Source organism: Canis lupus, chromosome 10 (genome assembly GCF_003254725.2).
Source record: "Canis lupus dingo isolate Sandy chromosome 10, ASM325472v2, whole genome shotgun sequence".
Lineage (NCBI taxonomy): Eukaryota > Metazoa > Chordata > Mammalia > Carnivora > Canidae > Canis > Canis lupus.
The window spans coordinates 66,536,144-66,553,352 of record NC_064252.1 but is presented as its reverse complement, the minus strand read 5'-3'; the positions used below and the strand labels follow the sequence as shown (position 1 = coordinate 66,553,352).

The 17,209-nt window shown below is 42.5% G+C and overlaps 2 long non-coding RNA genes across 2 annotated transcripts in view; both read right to left on the bottom strand.

The window, feature by feature from the left end:
• Positions 1 to 309: 309 nt before the first annotated feature.
• Positions 310 to 17,209, bottom strand: part of LOC112673781 (uncharacterized) — a 344,678-nt gene continuing 327,778 nt past the window's right edge. Inside the window, exon 4 of the long non-coding RNA XR_004803136.2 lies at positions 310 to 766. This is a non-coding gene — a long non-coding RNA (uncharacterized LOC112673781). The remainder of the gene's footprint in view (positions 767 to 17,209) is intronic.
• Positions 5,639 to 15,676, bottom strand: LOC112673774 (uncharacterized). The gene is made up of 3 exons (XR_003145042.3): positions 15,537 to 15,676; positions 15,101 to 15,309; positions 5,639 to 5,819 (listed from the first exon to the last, which is right to left on the bottom strand). It is a non-coding gene; the product is annotated as an uncharacterized LOC112673774 (long non-coding RNA).

Here is a 17,209-nt window from a genome sequence, read left to right as displayed (position 1 = left end):
AAGGAAGGAATCCCACCCATCTTTAAGAGTTTTTTTTTTTTTTAACAAAAAACTTTACATCCTCAGGAAAACAGCTGCTGAAGCTCCTGGGGCCTGGGTTGGCGAGATGGGGCGAGAACCTACCTGGTGGGTGATGGGATGTGTGAGTGGTAAGTGGGCCTGACCAGAACCCAGGGCTTCTATGGAATCTGCGATTTCGTGAAGTCTGCGAGGATGCTACTGCTCCTAGTCGGCACCGGAGCCTGCTAGTTCTCTGCCCCATTTCCCCAGGCTACAAAAACGACGGCCTCTGTAAATTGCTACAGGGTTTTTATTTATTTCTTGTGTAGGAAGCAATACCCCAAGTAGCATAAAACCTTTCTTTAAGGGTTTCCTCCCTTGAGAACAGACACAGAGCGGGGCTGCCCCCAATCCGTAACTTGCATGGGCTGGGTACATGTTACAGTTGGAAGAGCTAAAAGAAGATTCCATTTGTTGTTTCCACTCCCAACTGGGGCTAAACAGGCCCCAGTTTTAGCACCAATTGAGAGAGAGGCAGAGAAGCCAGAAAGGTGGCAAGGGAAACATCAGCTTTGAGAAGGATGCTCAGGGCCGGGGGGCGCAGCGAACTCGAGCACTGGAGCTCCGTCCGGGAGTCGGACTCACCGAGTCAGGCCCCGGGGAGCCGCGGCAGGCGGAGGCCGAGCAGGCCCGCGGCGAGGACAGGGCTCCGAACCGAGGGACAGCGAGGGCCGAGGCTGCTGGGTTCCCGCTGCGGCTCGCCGACCTGCGGGGGCAACAGAGGCCGTAAGAAAGCAGCTCTGCTTGTGCAAAATTACCCCTTATGAAAACACGAGGATTAAGAAACAACTGTTTACCACCACCACCACCACCACCACCACCACCACCACCACCACCACCAAACGGGACTCCTGTTGAGCTTCACATAGGATATAAAAGTAAAACATCACGGATTCATATGCCAATAGTGGAGAGTTTTTAATGTCAAAAAGCAAATCCTTCCATTGACCAGCCCCCAACATCTTCCATCGTTTCAGGGAGGAAAAAAAGCTTACTTTCAAGAATTTTTAAACTTACTTTGATAACATAGAAGACAATGGCCACATTAATGACATTATTATCTCTCATTTACGAAAATGGCCATTAGAATGCCTACAGGGCTAGGCTGCGACAGACTTGTTCAAGGTTCTACAGGCTCTTGGAGGTAACGCCAGGCATTTCTTTTTTTTTTTTTTTAAGATTTTATTTATTTATTCAGGAGAGACACACACAGAGAGAGGCAGAGACACAGGCAGAGGGAGAAGCTGGCCCCATGCTGGGAGCCCAATGTGAGATTCGATCCCAGGTCTCCAGGATCACGCCCTGGGCTGCAGGCGGTGCTAAACTGCTGGGCCACGCGGGCGGCCCCAGGCATTTCTTTAAGAAAGTCTCTAACTCCTGATTAGCACAGCAGGGAATTCAGCAGGGATGCCCCACCTGCCTGAGTTAGGGATGCTTTATCAGGGTAGCGAATCCAAGCTGGGGACACAGGGGGAGCCACGTGGCCGCCCGGAGACCTTTGATGGCTTCTGTCCCTGGGCTGCCTGTCCCCTGGAGACGCCTGCTGCCGCTTCACCCCTGCCTCCTCGGAACTGTTGGCTGGGCGGCGGCGCCAAGGGGCTCCAGGAGGGGAGGCGCGGCCCTTTAGGGCCCGCCTGCAGGGAGCCCCCTCCCAGAAGCTGAGACCCAGCAGCGCCAGCGGTGCAGTCGGCTCTGGTTTGAGTTAAGCTGGGACTGGGAGAGCCCCTGCCTTTGCGCAGAATGTTTGCAAACATTAAAAAGTGAGCTGGGGCTTCTTATTTCAGCATTAAGGCTTTATTTAGGGTGTTATGGGACAAAGAGGAGGACCACTCAGTTAGGGAGCAACACAACCACCTTTGATAAACCGCACTGTTAGGTCGTCCTGGATGCCCAGAGGGTATCGAGGGGGGCAGGGTGGTCTCCTTGACTGATTTACTCCCCAAGTTTGCCAGGTTGGAAAGGAAGGGTGCCTGGCTGGCTGTCAGGTTTTCTCCTGGAACATACCGCCTTGGAGGGGGGATGTTTTGCCTATTTGCGGAGGGCAGCAGCCTCTCTTTCAAGTGATTTGTTACAATGACGATGATTATTGTTGGATTATTATAGTCGCCCACTGGCAGGATTATAGTTAAAAATTTGGCAGTGTTTGCATTATAAATGACTATTTTTACAGCTCAGCCATAAAAGTTTACTTAGGTCTGAAATTTGATATACAAGCTCTCCATCCAGGAGTGCTTTCCTTTCAAATAGAATTTTAAAAAATGGTTAATAAAATTGGTCTGTCTAATTTTCCTGAGTTATATGAGTGTTTTGGAAAAAACAGAAATGTATCATTTGTGTAGGCTCCCTACACTTTTCCTCAGTTGGCCTTGAGTTTGAACAAGATGCTATAACATTTAAATTATTCATACTGAGCTTGGATGTATTGAGAAGAAAGGATATCGTGCACAGGGCTAGACTAGAAGAAAGGAGAGGGGCAGACAGTCTCTCTATTTAACTACAAAGACTCTCTCTGTGGCCCACAAGTAGAAGCCAGTTTGGAACAATTATCGCTTTGCATTTTCATTATGCATTTTATACCTCTAAGTACATAATCACCTGCTCATGTCTATCTGATAAATAATGAGATTTTTATTTCCCATTTGCATTGTTAATTACAGTATATTACAGGAGTAAGATACCCGGCATCTGTTATTAATAGAATGTTAATTTTTTTAATAACAAGGGTACTTTAAATAGACAAAGAGAAAGAACCCTTTATTGGGGGCCACCCAGATCTGTTGATAGCTTTTCGTTTCTACTTTAAGGTAGACGAGGCAGGAGTGGAGGAAAATACCACATGAATGGAAGCTCTCAAGATGAAACAGAAACATGACTTACAGGCTGGCAAGAGTTTATGTCCTTACCCTTGAGGAAGGAGTCGGCTTTGTAAAGGCCAATGCAATTAGAATACATTTAATGTTGAAAGAACGAAAAGTCCAACCCATGAATTCCCTCTAAGGGTTTGATAACCTCACAATATGGGGCTCCAGTTGGAAGAGCCAATTCTAGTGGTCTCAGAATCATTATCTTTCCTTTCAAAAGAGGATTCTTCTGAGCAGGGTCACTGATTTCCCCCCAACTCCCATGCCTGGGGTCTTACTGAGAGGCAGTGTGGTGGGAAAGCAACAGACAAGAAAAGTCTAGGAGCTTGGAAATTTTCCATCTGCCCTATTACAGTAACCACCTAGGTGGTGGTTGCCTCTCTGAGTAAACGGGGAGTACTGGCATCGTACTAAGCATCAGAGTGCAATGAATATGCCGTGAAAAGCAGATGGGTGATAAAAATCCAAGTAACTAGGTAATGACTGCCCTTTAGGAAACACTGCACCAGTTGGTTGGTGTTGGATGGGTTCCTTTTGGCAACAGATTTTATCACCTTACCAGCTGCCACAGGGGGATATAGAACTGTTCTAGCACCACAGACTCCCTCAAGTTGCTCCTTAACAATCATACCCTCCACCCGACCCCGACGTGATGTAGTCTCCACCACAATCGTTGCCATTTTGAGAATGTTATAGAAATGGAATCATACAGTATGCTACCCTTTGAGACTGGTTTTCCACTCAGCAGAATGCCTTTGAGGGTCATCTAAATTGTTCGTGTATCAGTAGTTTATCCCTTTATATTGCTGAGCAACTTTCCATTGTATGGATGGAGTGCTGTTTGTTTATCCGTTCATTCATGGAAGGACTGTTGGGTTGCTCCTGGTTTGGGGTTGTTAAACATAAAATTGCTGTAAACATTCGTGTATAGGTTTTGTCTGGCCATTTTAATAGGCGTGTAGAGGTGTATGTCCTTACAGCTTTAATCTGCATGTCTCGATTGGCTGGTGACACCGAACGTTTCATGTGTTATTTACCATCCATATATCCTCTTTGGTGAAGTGTCTGTTCAAGTTATCTGAAGTATCAAGTCAACCTTTGAAGAAGTTTTGCTCTGTGTTATGACTGCACCCTCCCAAGTGTATCTTCACAAGAGGCTGTAGTAATAAATTGAATTTCTTTCCAACTATTGTAAATGCTGGCCATGCTGTGATGGGACACAAGGCAGCACTCAAAAAAAAAAAAAATCTTGTCATTTTCTTCTAGTATGTCTTTTCTTGGTTTCATATTCCATGTCCGTATGCTAGGAATATTTCTTTTTTGGTTTTTCAGCAGAGGCAGAAAAATCTCACTAAATTCTAAGATGAGAAGGGAAGAGAGAGAGTGGAGCCAGGATGACACAAGTGAAATTATAGCAGAAATGTAGCTAGATTCGAAGTCTGACTCCTATCAAGAAATCATGTAAGTTATGTGTAAATATTAAATAAAACCCCCACAATAGTTGCTTTAGCGGGTGACTAACCCCATTAAAAAATAGAATGAGAATTCAGAATTGACTTTACAAAAGGAATCTTTCATCCAACTTTAGCATGCATTCAAAATATGAGTTGACTTGAAAACTTTACTTGTCCAGGTCTGAATCTTTTTCTTAAATTAAGATATATCTGAAAATCCCTAGGAAAGTGCACTTTAAAATTTTACATATATAAATATTAAAAAGTATATTAGAGTAATCGAAGTAAAATAAAATCTGAGTCTTACTTTGAAAACCTAATCAAAAAAAAAAAAGAAAACCTAATCAAAGCACATATTTCCTTTAATAGAGAAGAAAAAGTGTGACTTAAGTTGCAGAAATAATGAAAGACCCTTAATACAAGGAATATTTCTTTTGAGAGTCTTTTATATTGGAATTCCTTTACTTACCTAATTACTTATTTTCTTTCTTTTCTTTCTTTCTCTTTCTTTCTTTTTCTTTCTTTCTTTCTTCTTTCTTCTCTTTCTTTCTTTCTCTCTTTCTCTTTCTCTTTCTCTCTTTCTCTTTCTTTCTTTTCTTTCTTCCTCCCTCCCCCCCCTTTTCTCTCTCTCTCTCTTTCTTTCTTTCTTTCTTTAGAAATTCCTTTACTTTAAAGCTACCTCCTGAGACCTGGGCACCCAGGGCCTCTGCTGTGTGTCCTACCTGTTAGAGACCCTGCTTTGGTCCAATACCAGTGCTTCCCTCCCTTCAAGAAGATTCTGAGGAGTCAGTGGAATGCCCACTTGGAGCTCATACTACACGATCCCTCCTTCTGGAACATCTCAGGTTCCAGGGACCAGGAATTCCCTGCCTAGAGGGGTTGCACCTGCTTCCGGGGCCAACACATGCATCTTCCTTAGCACCTCGTTCATCTTCCTCCCTGGGGCTGACGAGGCTTCTGGGGTGCTCACTGGGAGGCCCCAGGGGTGCCAAGAGTGGCTCTTGTGGGATACAAGAGTGGCTCTTGTGGGTTGTGGACTGTGAGTCTGCACTGCACGCTGGGGCTCCCCATTCATGTGTGTGAGGCTTCCCCTGACCAGGATGGGGACAGGCCTTTGGCCAGGGTAGGGGACGGGAGGGGAGGAGCATTTGTGATCTAGCTCGAGGCCCCACAAACAGTGCTTGGTTTTAACAATTGACCAGCAAGTTTTCAGAAGAAATACATTTCAAGCTCCATCTCAAAATTCACCTACGCCACCACTGATGCACTTCCACTTTTTAATTTGTGTGGCGTGTTTCACATCCTCACAGAGATTCTCTGACAACTCCTGTAATGCTGAGTCTGCGCCGTGCAGTTTAGAACTTAATTCTGTTCTGTCGCTTACAATGAGCTGTTGTTTTCTTTGAGTTTTATTTTCCTTTGTCTCCAACTAGACTGGAAGTCCCTAGAGACAGAAAATAAGACTTAGGCTTCAGTGGTAACGTACCTACTCGATCGAGCAGAACTTTGAATACAGAGTGGGTAGCAAATATTTGTTGCTTGATTGATAAATCTGCAACGCCTTATAAATATGGCAAACAAGACTTAGGCTAACAGTTTTAAAACCTGACTCTGCTGAGAAAAAGAGGCAGTTTCTCAGGTACGAAAGGAAACAAATCGGGGAAGGCAGAGTAAAAGCAAAGGAAATCGTTTGAGCACCTGGCTTGGCTTGCACAGACCCCTTCCCCTGCCCTGTGTCCCACCGTCACCTCAGAGTCTTCAAGAGTGATGGGCAGACCTAGGCCCGATCTAGGCGACAGGGCCAATTTCAGTTGTAAAAACAGTGGTAAGCAAGGGATTTGAAGATCAGCTCTGTTGTTTCACAGCAAACAACTTATTTGTGCCCAGATCAAAAGTAAATAAACAGAATGGTTTTGAGTGTGATTAAGAGGATTACACGTTAGAGAATCTGCTCTTGCTATTACAGCGCAATCAACAGTGACCTCCTCTGCTTTTCTGCTCCCTCACTACCAAGTTTTCCCATTAAAATATCAACAAAAGTCAGTTTATTTTTCTCAAAATTAGTTTCTGTTATTTTTTCTAAGGATGACAGCATGGATTCTTTGACAGTTAAAGGCTTTAATTTGCCTTATAACGTAGCATGGTTTGAGTTGGCTGTTTTCAGACTCGACTGGACTCCTTGCCAACTGCCTGTGTAACTGGGTATACGCTGAGAGTGGGACGGACCATGTTTCCTATAAAGCAGAGGATCCAGGGACCATGGGGAGCCCCTAAGACTCTTAGGAGGTGTGCAGAGTCTATGCTATCTTTATAAGAACACTGATATGTTATTTGCCTTCTCATTCTCTGATGAATATACAATAGAGTTTTCCAGAGGCCACATGATGTAGGACACCTTTGCTTTGATGAATAATGGGCTGTGTCTTGTGTATTCTGGGGTCTTAAAAATTTATCAGTCTTAATTCCCAATCCAGAAAATACCTATAGATGTAACCCACATAAATAAAAGCTCTTTGGCGTCCTCAATTTTTAGGAGTATGAAAAAGGGTCCTGGGAGTAAAAAGCGTGAGAAGCACTTTTCTTAAAGACAAAAAAAGACTACCTGGGTCTTCAGTCAATCCTGGAGTGTACCAAGGTTCAGTGGAAAATCAGAGAAATAATTAAAAGTTAGAAAATCAGATTTATAGAAAGAGGTGAAAGGAATGGGGATTCATCAGCCTGGAGAAGAGAAGCTGGAGAGACGCCTTCATAAAGATCTGCAGGTATGTGAAGGGTTGATGCACAGAACAAGGAGAGGTTGGCTGACGTGCCGTGTGTGAGATTCAAGCTGGAGATAAAGAAGGATTCTCCACCAAGGGCTGTTAAACAGCAGAGTGGGTGATTGGCAGGTGCGTGGAATCCATCCCCTCCTCTGGAAGTCCTTACAAACCAGCTAGATTTCCATCTGTCTGGTATGATTTAACTCTGGCCGTGCCAGAAAGCCGAGGGGATGGAACAGATGAGGTCTTGGGCTCCTCTTCCAGCCCCTTGATTCTGTAATTAACTTGATGAAAGGAGCCGTGGCGATTTGCAGCGCAGAGTTTAGACAGGAATGTGCTTGCTGATCTCGGGATAGGTCTTGTGTGGGAAAGCCAGAGAGGGCTGCTTCGTGGCTGGTGGCGATCCGTATCATCCAGGAACATGATTGATGCCTGCAGACATCCATTTCAGATCAGACTTAGAAGGATTGGGCCCTAGCTCCGTGCCTAACCTTTCTCATGATCTAAGATCCGTGAGAGAAAGAATTTGATAGGTTGATTTTAGTCAGCTCAGGTGGGATGTGGAAAATTTCAAATATTAGATGTAGATGTAGGGTTTGGGGCATGAAATGCTCCTGATTCTAAAAGAAAAAAAAATGCAGTTCTTAGTTCTATAGAACAGTATCATAAAGTCTGAATGGAAAGTGTGACATGGACATAGCATTTCGATTTCACTCTGCGGTGGTGCTTTATTTTTCCTTACAGATTTAGTAGAATTTCGTTGCTTCTAGTTTTCAAAGATTCTGCGTTTTGGAAATAAGAGTTTGACGTTTCCCTGCACTGGGCTGGAGATCCAGAGCATCAACCAAATTCCAAGGTAGTTTGTTTCCTTTGCTTATCACTTGAATTTCCGTGAACAATGTGCCTGGGCCAAAAAAAAAAAAAAAAAAAAAAAAAAAGAGGAAGGAAGGAATGCAAATTTGCTGGATTTTTACTGTTGGATCCTGACAGTGGGGACGACGACACAGTAGAAATCAGTAAAACCATCTGGGATAATGAGCTGGATTAGAGAATATAAATGAGATTTTATCTAAATGTAGCCCCAATCACCATGGTCTGTGTTGACACTTAAAAAATATTTGGGTCAGGCATTAGCTTGTCTCGAGTTGATTGATAGAAAGCAGAGGAAGAAGACAGAGCTGGGAAGACCCCCTTGGGTACTTTTTGCAGTGGAGTTTGATCAGATATCATTCAGGAAAACAACCCTGGCAGATAGCAGATAACCCCATTGTGGGAAACGATTACCAGGCTCTACCTATCTCCAAAAGATTCCAAGAGGCTACTGACCTCTCTTCTGACAAAGCCTTGGTGTTGAATGAGATGGCAAGACCAGGCCTGGGGCAACGTGGTAAATATGCTTTCTGTCCCAGAGGAGAGAAAAGTAGGATAATTTCATAGAAGCTGTAAGACAATAAACCTCTTTAATAATTAAGACTCCTATCATGCAAATACTCAATTATGCCCCTTGATGTTGAGAGAAAACGGGAGAGAGGAAGGAAAGGAGTTCCTGTTTTTAGAAAGCATGGAACTAATCTAGGACAAGTTATTATTCCAAAGGTATCTAGTAAGATATCACAGGTGGAATTTTAAAGAAGAGTTTGATAATGTCCTTGTTTCTCATAACCACTCCTGCAGCTAAGCTAGCACAGGTAAGCACAGGCTGCTGGGTAAAAGCTTATCTTCTTTGTGGCTTAAGAAGGAATTTTTTTTTTCTTTCTGGGCCCAGGCAAACTTGTGACCACATAGGTCTGAGTAAGACTTTATGGCTAGAAGAGGGAAACATCACTGCTTTGGTTTTGGTTTTGGTTTTCATTCTAAGCCAGGGGCCACCCCATCTAGAGGCTATGGGTGTGCATAAGGAACATCACAGTTTGAAGCTTCGACTTCCCTTTCCTTCATTTGCCCAGGTTGTTCTTCAAGCCCTTACTTCTGTTTGCCATGCTCTTCAGTGTACGTCTCCCCCCACCCCCAGTTGTCTTCCAACCAAAATTGGGCTCATTTTCCAAGACTCAGCTCTCATTCTACTGTGTCTTCATACCTCCAAGAGCCTCAGAGCACCACTCACCTGCTGCACAAGCCTATCCTAAGACTTGCCACTATTTGCCTTGCATTAGAGTTATTTGTGTGTATGTCCATGTTTGTCGCTTGACTGTATGCTCCCACAAGGCAGGAGCAAGTTATTTTTTTTTTTTCAGATCTGAGTCTTACGCTCAATAGATGCTCAATTAACGTTTACTACTGAGTCAAACTTAACCTAACACATCTTTTCCAGAAAAGGCATAAGATCCAGATGCTAATTAGTGGATTTCACGTCTAGATGTAGGTTTATTAGACCATTCAGTAAAACAACATAATTTTTACATTCGCAAGTAGAATGAGAAAACCCATTTCTACATGCGTATTTATTCAATTCATTGTAATTCAACAGGATAATGACTGAAAGTATGCATATGAATGTATATATATTTATGTATGAATGCAGACAATTCATATCTATATTTTAGTTTTTCTGCTACAAACCAAACAAAATCAAGAAGCACTGGAAACAAACAAAACATTTAAAACATCGTATTAAAATGAATATCATTCATTTGAAATGAATGGTATCTGGATTTTAATTTGAAAAACAAAATGAGGAAGAGTAGAATAAGTAAAATTATTACTTTGTATCTTCCTAACAGGATTTTCTTAGTTTAAAAAAAATACTGTGCTTTGAAAGACTGATATATTTTTAAAAATTTTATACGAATAGTCACCTGCTGAAAAAAATGTGTAAAGATGACATCTAAAAAGGAATATAGTCAATGGTTTTATTTTTCCTCTGTCCTTTACGTGGAGAAAATTACAAATTATTTTCAAGGGAGCAACATGACATTTCCGCAGATGGGTACTTTCTAGGACAAATGTAAATTGTAGAACAAATAACTTTTTTTTTTTCCATGGGAAATGGTCTCTGTAGTTGTTACAAAGCATACCTTAAAACAAAAAACACTTTGAATAATTATTGTTGGAGGAGATATAATTGCATTTAAGATTCTGCATGACCTGAGTATTTATTCTCTCCCTTTCTGATTCCTCTACCAAATTTCTTTTTCAGATCAGGTTTCAAGCCTGAATTAGTTTCTGCTTTACGTGAATTTAGATGTGTGAGAGTGTAAGTGTATTTTATAGTACATTTTGAAAGCCTCTTTTGAGAGATTTGTTTTTTGTAAAGTTCACTATGCTTAATCGCATAGATTTTTTTTTTTTTTTCTTGTTAGGGGCAGAAGTCAACAGCCCAATTCTTCCTGTTGTAATATACAGAACCAGAAACACAGAGTGAGTCCCACAGCCTGGCAGTGACAGAACTTGGTCTGACGGCCTTTCGAGGTTATTTTCTATATTCCACTTAAAAAAAAATTCACAGTTTTTCAGCAAAATCATGCCCTTCGTAGAGACCGTATCGATCACAATATTCATGAAAAGTGCAGAATCCGAGATCTAAAGAACATAGGCTCAAAAAAGATTGACTTAAAAGCATTTCTCATTTTATCCTTCAGTTCTCCAGAAGGTCCTGGGGAGAAGCACTTTCAACCTTGATATGAGCAGGATTCTCAACGCAGAATGGACTCCAAGTTTGGTTAGACCACAATGAAGTGTGTTGAAAGCCATTAGCAATTACGAGCATGGCTCTGTGCTGATTTGCTTTATGGTATATTTCATGCTGCTCATGCACAGTAGGTAATACACATGGATTCAGCATAAATTTAATTTTGCACATTAAGTAAAGTGCAATAGATAAATTATGCCTGAAGAGGAGCCACCAGCTGCTGTAGCCACTTCAACTAATGTACCCCGGAGGTGCCTGAGCACATCACTTGTGTCGAACCACTAATGCATCCTGGATATCTGCATGGATACATTTGCTGTGTGGAGCCAGGAGTAGCCTCCTGGCTCTCAGGGAGGGGCCAAGGAAGGGAACGGGTCCAGCTTCCTGGGGCCGAGCTGCCCTTCCCCCGGCCCCCCGGGCCCTCGGGCGTGCTTTGCCAGGCCTGGCCTCATTCAAGGGCTTGGTGGAAGGGTCCTAGACAGGATTTTCCCACGACCTGGGGAAGTGAGAAGGAGCAGAAGGGACCCCAAACATCCCTCCCCTGGCTTAGCTGAAGAATCCAGAGTCCATATGAAATGGGCGTTCCACTGAGGATTCAGAGATCGGAAAGGATGCATTACTGCAAAGATGGCTGAATTAGAGCTGCTGGGGGAACACTTACTTTTGAATTTCTTGGCAACCTTGGACCTCATTTCTCAACCTTAATGTTCACTTTATGGTCATTTTTTTGTATTTAATATATCTACATCCCATACAGGGAATTGAAGCAGAACACTCTGAGGGCTTTAAGGAAGAAAACAGATCTCCACTCTGTGGCAGGATTCATTCCTGTGGCCGGGAATGGTGATGACATGCTTTAAGTTATTTGAGATGAGTAAGCAGTTACAAGTTCCACTGGAAATGTGGCTCCAATCATTTTCAGCCAAACTCTGATAATGGAAGTTTCATCCTCTTGGCCATCCCCTCCTGGGGCCCTGTGACTGCACCTGTTTCAGGCTTACGCTCTTTCCCACGAGGTGTAGAGGAATGCCTCGTCGACGCCTGTCGTCGTGTCCTTTTGCCCATCGAAAGCACCCTGCTAGGACTGGCTTTGCCCTAATAGCCCATTTGCCATCCCCTCTCCTGGGGTAAACATAGTAGAGAGTAGCTGCGGCTGCGTCTTACAAAAGGACACCCGAACACACTGAGGCATGTGACAAGGGCAGGCAGGACAATCAAAAAGTAGTAACAGGAACCGCTTACCATACCCCCCTGCTAAGTCCTTTACGTGCATGATATAGCTAAGTTTTCATGGAAACCCCATGATCATTCATTCTCATTTTGCAGAGGAGCAACCGGAGGTTTTAAAATTCAAGTTACTCATCCAAGGGGTTCTGCGACTGGTAAACGAGCAGAGCCAGTGTCCAAATCCAGACAACTGGATGTAGGACCCGTGTTCCACAGCATCACATCACTCTGCTTTATGCTGCCCTTTAGTACACTTCACCTTTGGGCTGTAATTTTTTTTCCCTGCAAGATAGCATAGGTTTTCTTCAACTCACTTTTTTTTTTTTTTAATTTTACAGACAAAGCAGATCACTCTGCCTTTAAATGGAAACTTCCTCTTGAAAGGAAACTTGAGATGTCCTGCATGTAGGAAATCTATTTGTGACAAACTGCTTCTGTTCCCTATGATGTTCCAGAGGAAGATTCTAAGATAAGAGCAAAAAGAGACTCCTGTTACCCATTAGTTAGCTGGATTGACTTAAGGAGTCAACCTCACTTTGCAGATTTCCAATGCTCCTTCTATAAGAACACAAGTCACAAGGGTAATGGATTCTTGGCCTGTCAGGGCCCCTCCTTGGGCTCAGTTAGAGAAGGATCCAGGAGGGACCCTTCCAAGGGTACACTGGGGCCTCTATGTACCAGCCTCAAGAGCGCTTTGTGCATCTATCTTCCCAATTCTATAGGCCATGACATCATACTGGTAGCCTGAAATTGGCCAGGGTAGGAGTCTTGATGCCACAGAGATTTGTTAGCTCTCCAAACCAGGGCTTCTCTCTCTCTCTCTTTCTCTTTTAGATTGTCAGTTGTGCAACATTTACCAGGACAGCCCCCAGGTACATGCTCTGCGGCCTCATGCGACTATATGACTGCTCTGGATACTTGGTAGTTCTTGTTCCACTAGCTCTCAGTCTACAACTCTTAAAGGAGAAAGAACTCTCATCAGCAGCACAAAACTATTGATAATATATAAAGCACCATTCGTGTGTTAGGTGTTACGAATGCTGAAATTAGGCATTATTTATTGGGGCAAACAGAAGGTGTTGCAGTATTAATAACAAAGTTTACATCTAACCCTGAAAATGGGTATGTGGTAGTAGAGTGCTCCAAAACCTTTCCCCAAATGCATCCATGTTCGCCTACCCAAGAAAGAGAAAATTCTAAGAATTTTAGTGCAGAAAAAGAAAAAAAAAATTTTTTTGGCAGAGATTACTGCTGTCAAGAGAAATGCTCTTCACCAATGACTATTTCTGCTTTGGATCTGGTTTGTACTAAGATCACAACGGCTGTAAATTGAGCATCAGATTCTCAGGATTCCACATATAACTTTGCCTCGAATTACCCACTGGGCCCAGCCACATCATTTAATCCATTTGCATGTGAATTGCCTCTATTTCATTTAGGGTCTTGCAGTTGCAGGCAACAGACCCTAACTTAAGCAGAAAAGAAATGTACTGGGTAATTTTTGGATGGCTCAAGGTACTGATGAGAAGGTAGGAGAACGAGATTCTGAGAACTGGTACCAGGGGATGAGCAAACACCAGTCACTTTCTTGGTAGCACGTGACCACTGAGAAGGAATCAGCCACAGCCACCTCCTCTCCAGGTACTGCAATCTGTTTCGCTGGGAACTTGGGAGGGACAGGGACAGGGCACCTTCACACAAATAGGTCAAAGGCGATTCCCCCAAAGGGAATCTCGGGATGCACAACCAAAACATTAAGGAAATAGATGCACTGTGGTCATTACAATAGTCAACAGAGAAGACTAGAAACTACTGTTCAGTTCACAAATGGTCTATAAAATGTTCTGAACTCTTAAAAAAAGATTGATTGGTTGATTGACTGATTGATGTGAGAGTAAGCACACAAGCAGGAGGAGCAGAAGGAGAGTGAGGAAGAGAGAGAATCTCAAGCAGACTCTGCACTGAGTACGGAGCCCAATGCGGGGCTTGATCCTACATCCCTGAGATCACGACCTAAGCCGAAACCAAGAGTTGGACGCTTAACTGAGCCCTCCAGGTGCCCCAAATGTTGTGAACTTCTATGATAAAATTATGAAAACCTTATTCATGAGCCTCACACTTTTGAACAGGTTGCTTTTAACTTGATACTTCAAAGTCAAGAGTCAAATTTGTGCTTCCTTGATTCAAATCAATGACCTTACATTGGATCCATTTCTGGTTCCATTTAAGTCTCTTTACCCCAGTGTTTTCTTTTTTTGCTTTATGCCTATTTCTAATTTATATTATGTAGCTATATTTTATATGTGTTCCTAAGCTGCCTAGAATCTTTTTTTTTTTTTTTTTGCAGTGAGGCAGCCTATAAATAAATAGATACATGCAATCATTCCTTAGGATTCTTTTCTAATTTTAATATCCTATTGTTCTCATTTGGAAAAATTGGGTATTCAAGGGAACAGAGAACGTTCTCTTAAATTCAAATATAATTTCAGAGTCATCCTGTCTTGACTGATACTTACTCAAAACAGAGTTGCTTTTTAAATCTCTTTACTTAAATTCACATGCAGGGGAAAGCAATAGCATAGAAGTAAGAGGAATGGTAATTATTTCCCTGGAGAACAATAATTTTGCAATAAATTTCAAAAACAGCACGATTTAGCAAATTAAGCTTAGAGCCAAGGATATTAAATAGAGTTAACTTTGTAGAAATAAATTCTGATACCACAGGCTTCAAACATTACTTTAAATGTATTCATTTCGAAAAGAAGCTAGTGAAGGGGCCCTTAAGGCCTCGGTTTGGGATGTTGGGTTCTGTTTTTAAAGGCTGAAGGAGTGAAACCTTTCTCACACCAGGCAGGATATAATAATGAATATATGTCTATATGAACACCTTATTTTGATATCACTGGACTGCCGAGTAAGCAATATTGATAGCAACAGCACCTTCAAAGGAAACTTGTACTCTGCAGCCATGCTTCTGTGCTTCGGCAACTCCACATGGAAATAGCATCGCTTTGATCCTATATTTAGTACTGATATTGTTTATGTTTAAATGTTAAAAATAACTCTTTAAAACCACATGCCCTAAGGTTAATAATAAAGGCACATTCTCACCTTTTGGAAGGGTTTATAAGAAATCTAGGGCCACCTCCTGTAGCCATATACGAAACTACGGGTCTGAGAGGACTTGAATGATAATTCGTTGTGAAAATCTTCCTTTTTGACTCTCTTCCCAATGCATGTGCTTAGACCCACCGAATTGCTACAGGGACTTTTTATTTTTTCTCGGCCCAGGCTTTGCTGAAGAGAATCAAAGCATCACTCTGAAAGGAAAAAAGAGGGAAAGAAAGAAAGAGAAGGGAAGACGGGGAACGATACACCATGGATACCACACATACACCTGCTCTGTTGATCCCGTGATCCATCTCGTGATCTAGTGATCTAGCTAGCGATCTCCATCCATCTAACAGATACTGACACTGTCTGTTTCTCTGCTTTCATCTGGGGGGAATGTTCAGAGATGGAAAGACAGAAGTTGGCCCTCTCTTACTTAAGCTAGAAGCATTCCTCCCGAAGTGCTGATGCTGGTCTATTGTCAGACTACACTGCACTCTCTCATTAATATTAACCATTTCCTCTAAAGTGTCTTACTCTTTGACTCACTCCGTTTTAAGGAGCCATTATTCTTACAGTGGTTGCTAAGTCACCATCAAAGAATTCTAAGATCTTTGAAGCACGAACATACAGGAAATGGACATTATCGGTTCCTTGGTCTTGGCAGGTAGTGTGGAGTAATTTTTGAAAGATGCGGAGAAATTGTGGTTGGGTCCATCTCAGTCGAAACACATTCTACTCTAGCAGTGGATATGGCTGAAGAATTACCCACACTGGTATCAGCGTTGTCTGCGACGGTACGGGTCATTACTACTGAGGCCTACCTGAGTGACTGGGTGTGTGGAGCGCGTGTAGGTTTTGCTAAAGACAACATTATGTTCTATTTACGGCTAGGATATCTTTTTCTGGAAGAAAACTGAGACTATACTTGGCCACCTCAATCTAATCAAGTTGAGAATTTAAGTTTCTTAATCTATTTGCTGGTTGACAGGTTAGTTGGCTGCTAGGTAGGATGGAGAAGGTTCCATTTAGTTTTTGTTTTCTTTTCTTGGGAAGTAAAAAAAAAAAAAAAAAAAAGAGGTGACTCTGTGGCTTAGTAATCAAAGATGAACTATTCATAAAAGCGTCTGGCGGAATGCTTTCTTTGCTTGCTGCTGCCGAATCAAATCTCTTCAGTCTAACCTTGGCCTCCAAACACAAACTCACTCCAAACTTGCTTCTCCAATACCACGTGTGGCAAATCCGCGTTCCTGCCAAACCACCTGAAAGGAATTATTTTCCTTGCACACAAGAAATAATTGTCAGTTCTTTTAAAGTTCAGACTGTAGAGGTTTTGATCAATTAAAACCGTTTCCACGCCTCAGTAGCATTCCCAAAGGTTAAATACGTTTCTGTTCTTGCATCCACGGGATAATTATGGAAAAGTGGGTGAGTTTCTTCCCTGAAAAGATAGGGAAACCAAGTAGTTATTTGTGCCTGCAAATCCTTTTGGGTCTAAAGAACGAGCAAGATAATAAATTGTTTTTGCTAAAAACAGGAAGTTTGGCAAAGATGCAAAAGTACAGCTAAACTTTGGCCAGGAAACCCAAAACATTGTGTTCTTCTTTGAAAGTATTTCCAGCAAGAAAAAAGTGGAGTGCCTTGAATACATAGTTTAAGAAACAGTGAAGGCATCTGGCAACATGAACCGCCTGCCAAACTTGTGGTTGTGCTGCGCTTGCTGATGGAAAGATGTGCCAGTTTTCAATGACTTATGTCATGCACAGCTGGAGACCCATGCACAAGATCTCGAATGTTGTGAAGTCCAAAAGGATTCGAGAAAATATCCCCCCTTTTCTCTCCCTTCAACCACACTGTAGAAAATATTAAACAGAAGAAAAGGAATTACTTGGAGTTTAGGTGGGGGAAAGCTGACTTCAGATTTCTCAGGGAAACCTGTCTCAAGGCAGAAGCGTTCAGTCGGTTGAGACATTCCGGAAGTTGTTAGGGTTTCTTTTTCTCCCTCTCCCTTCCCTCAAATTCTTCATACTCACTCTTGCCAGCTTTATTAATACGATTGTGATTATGTGGCATCTGTTTTGGACAGAGCCGATAGGACTGTAATTTCCA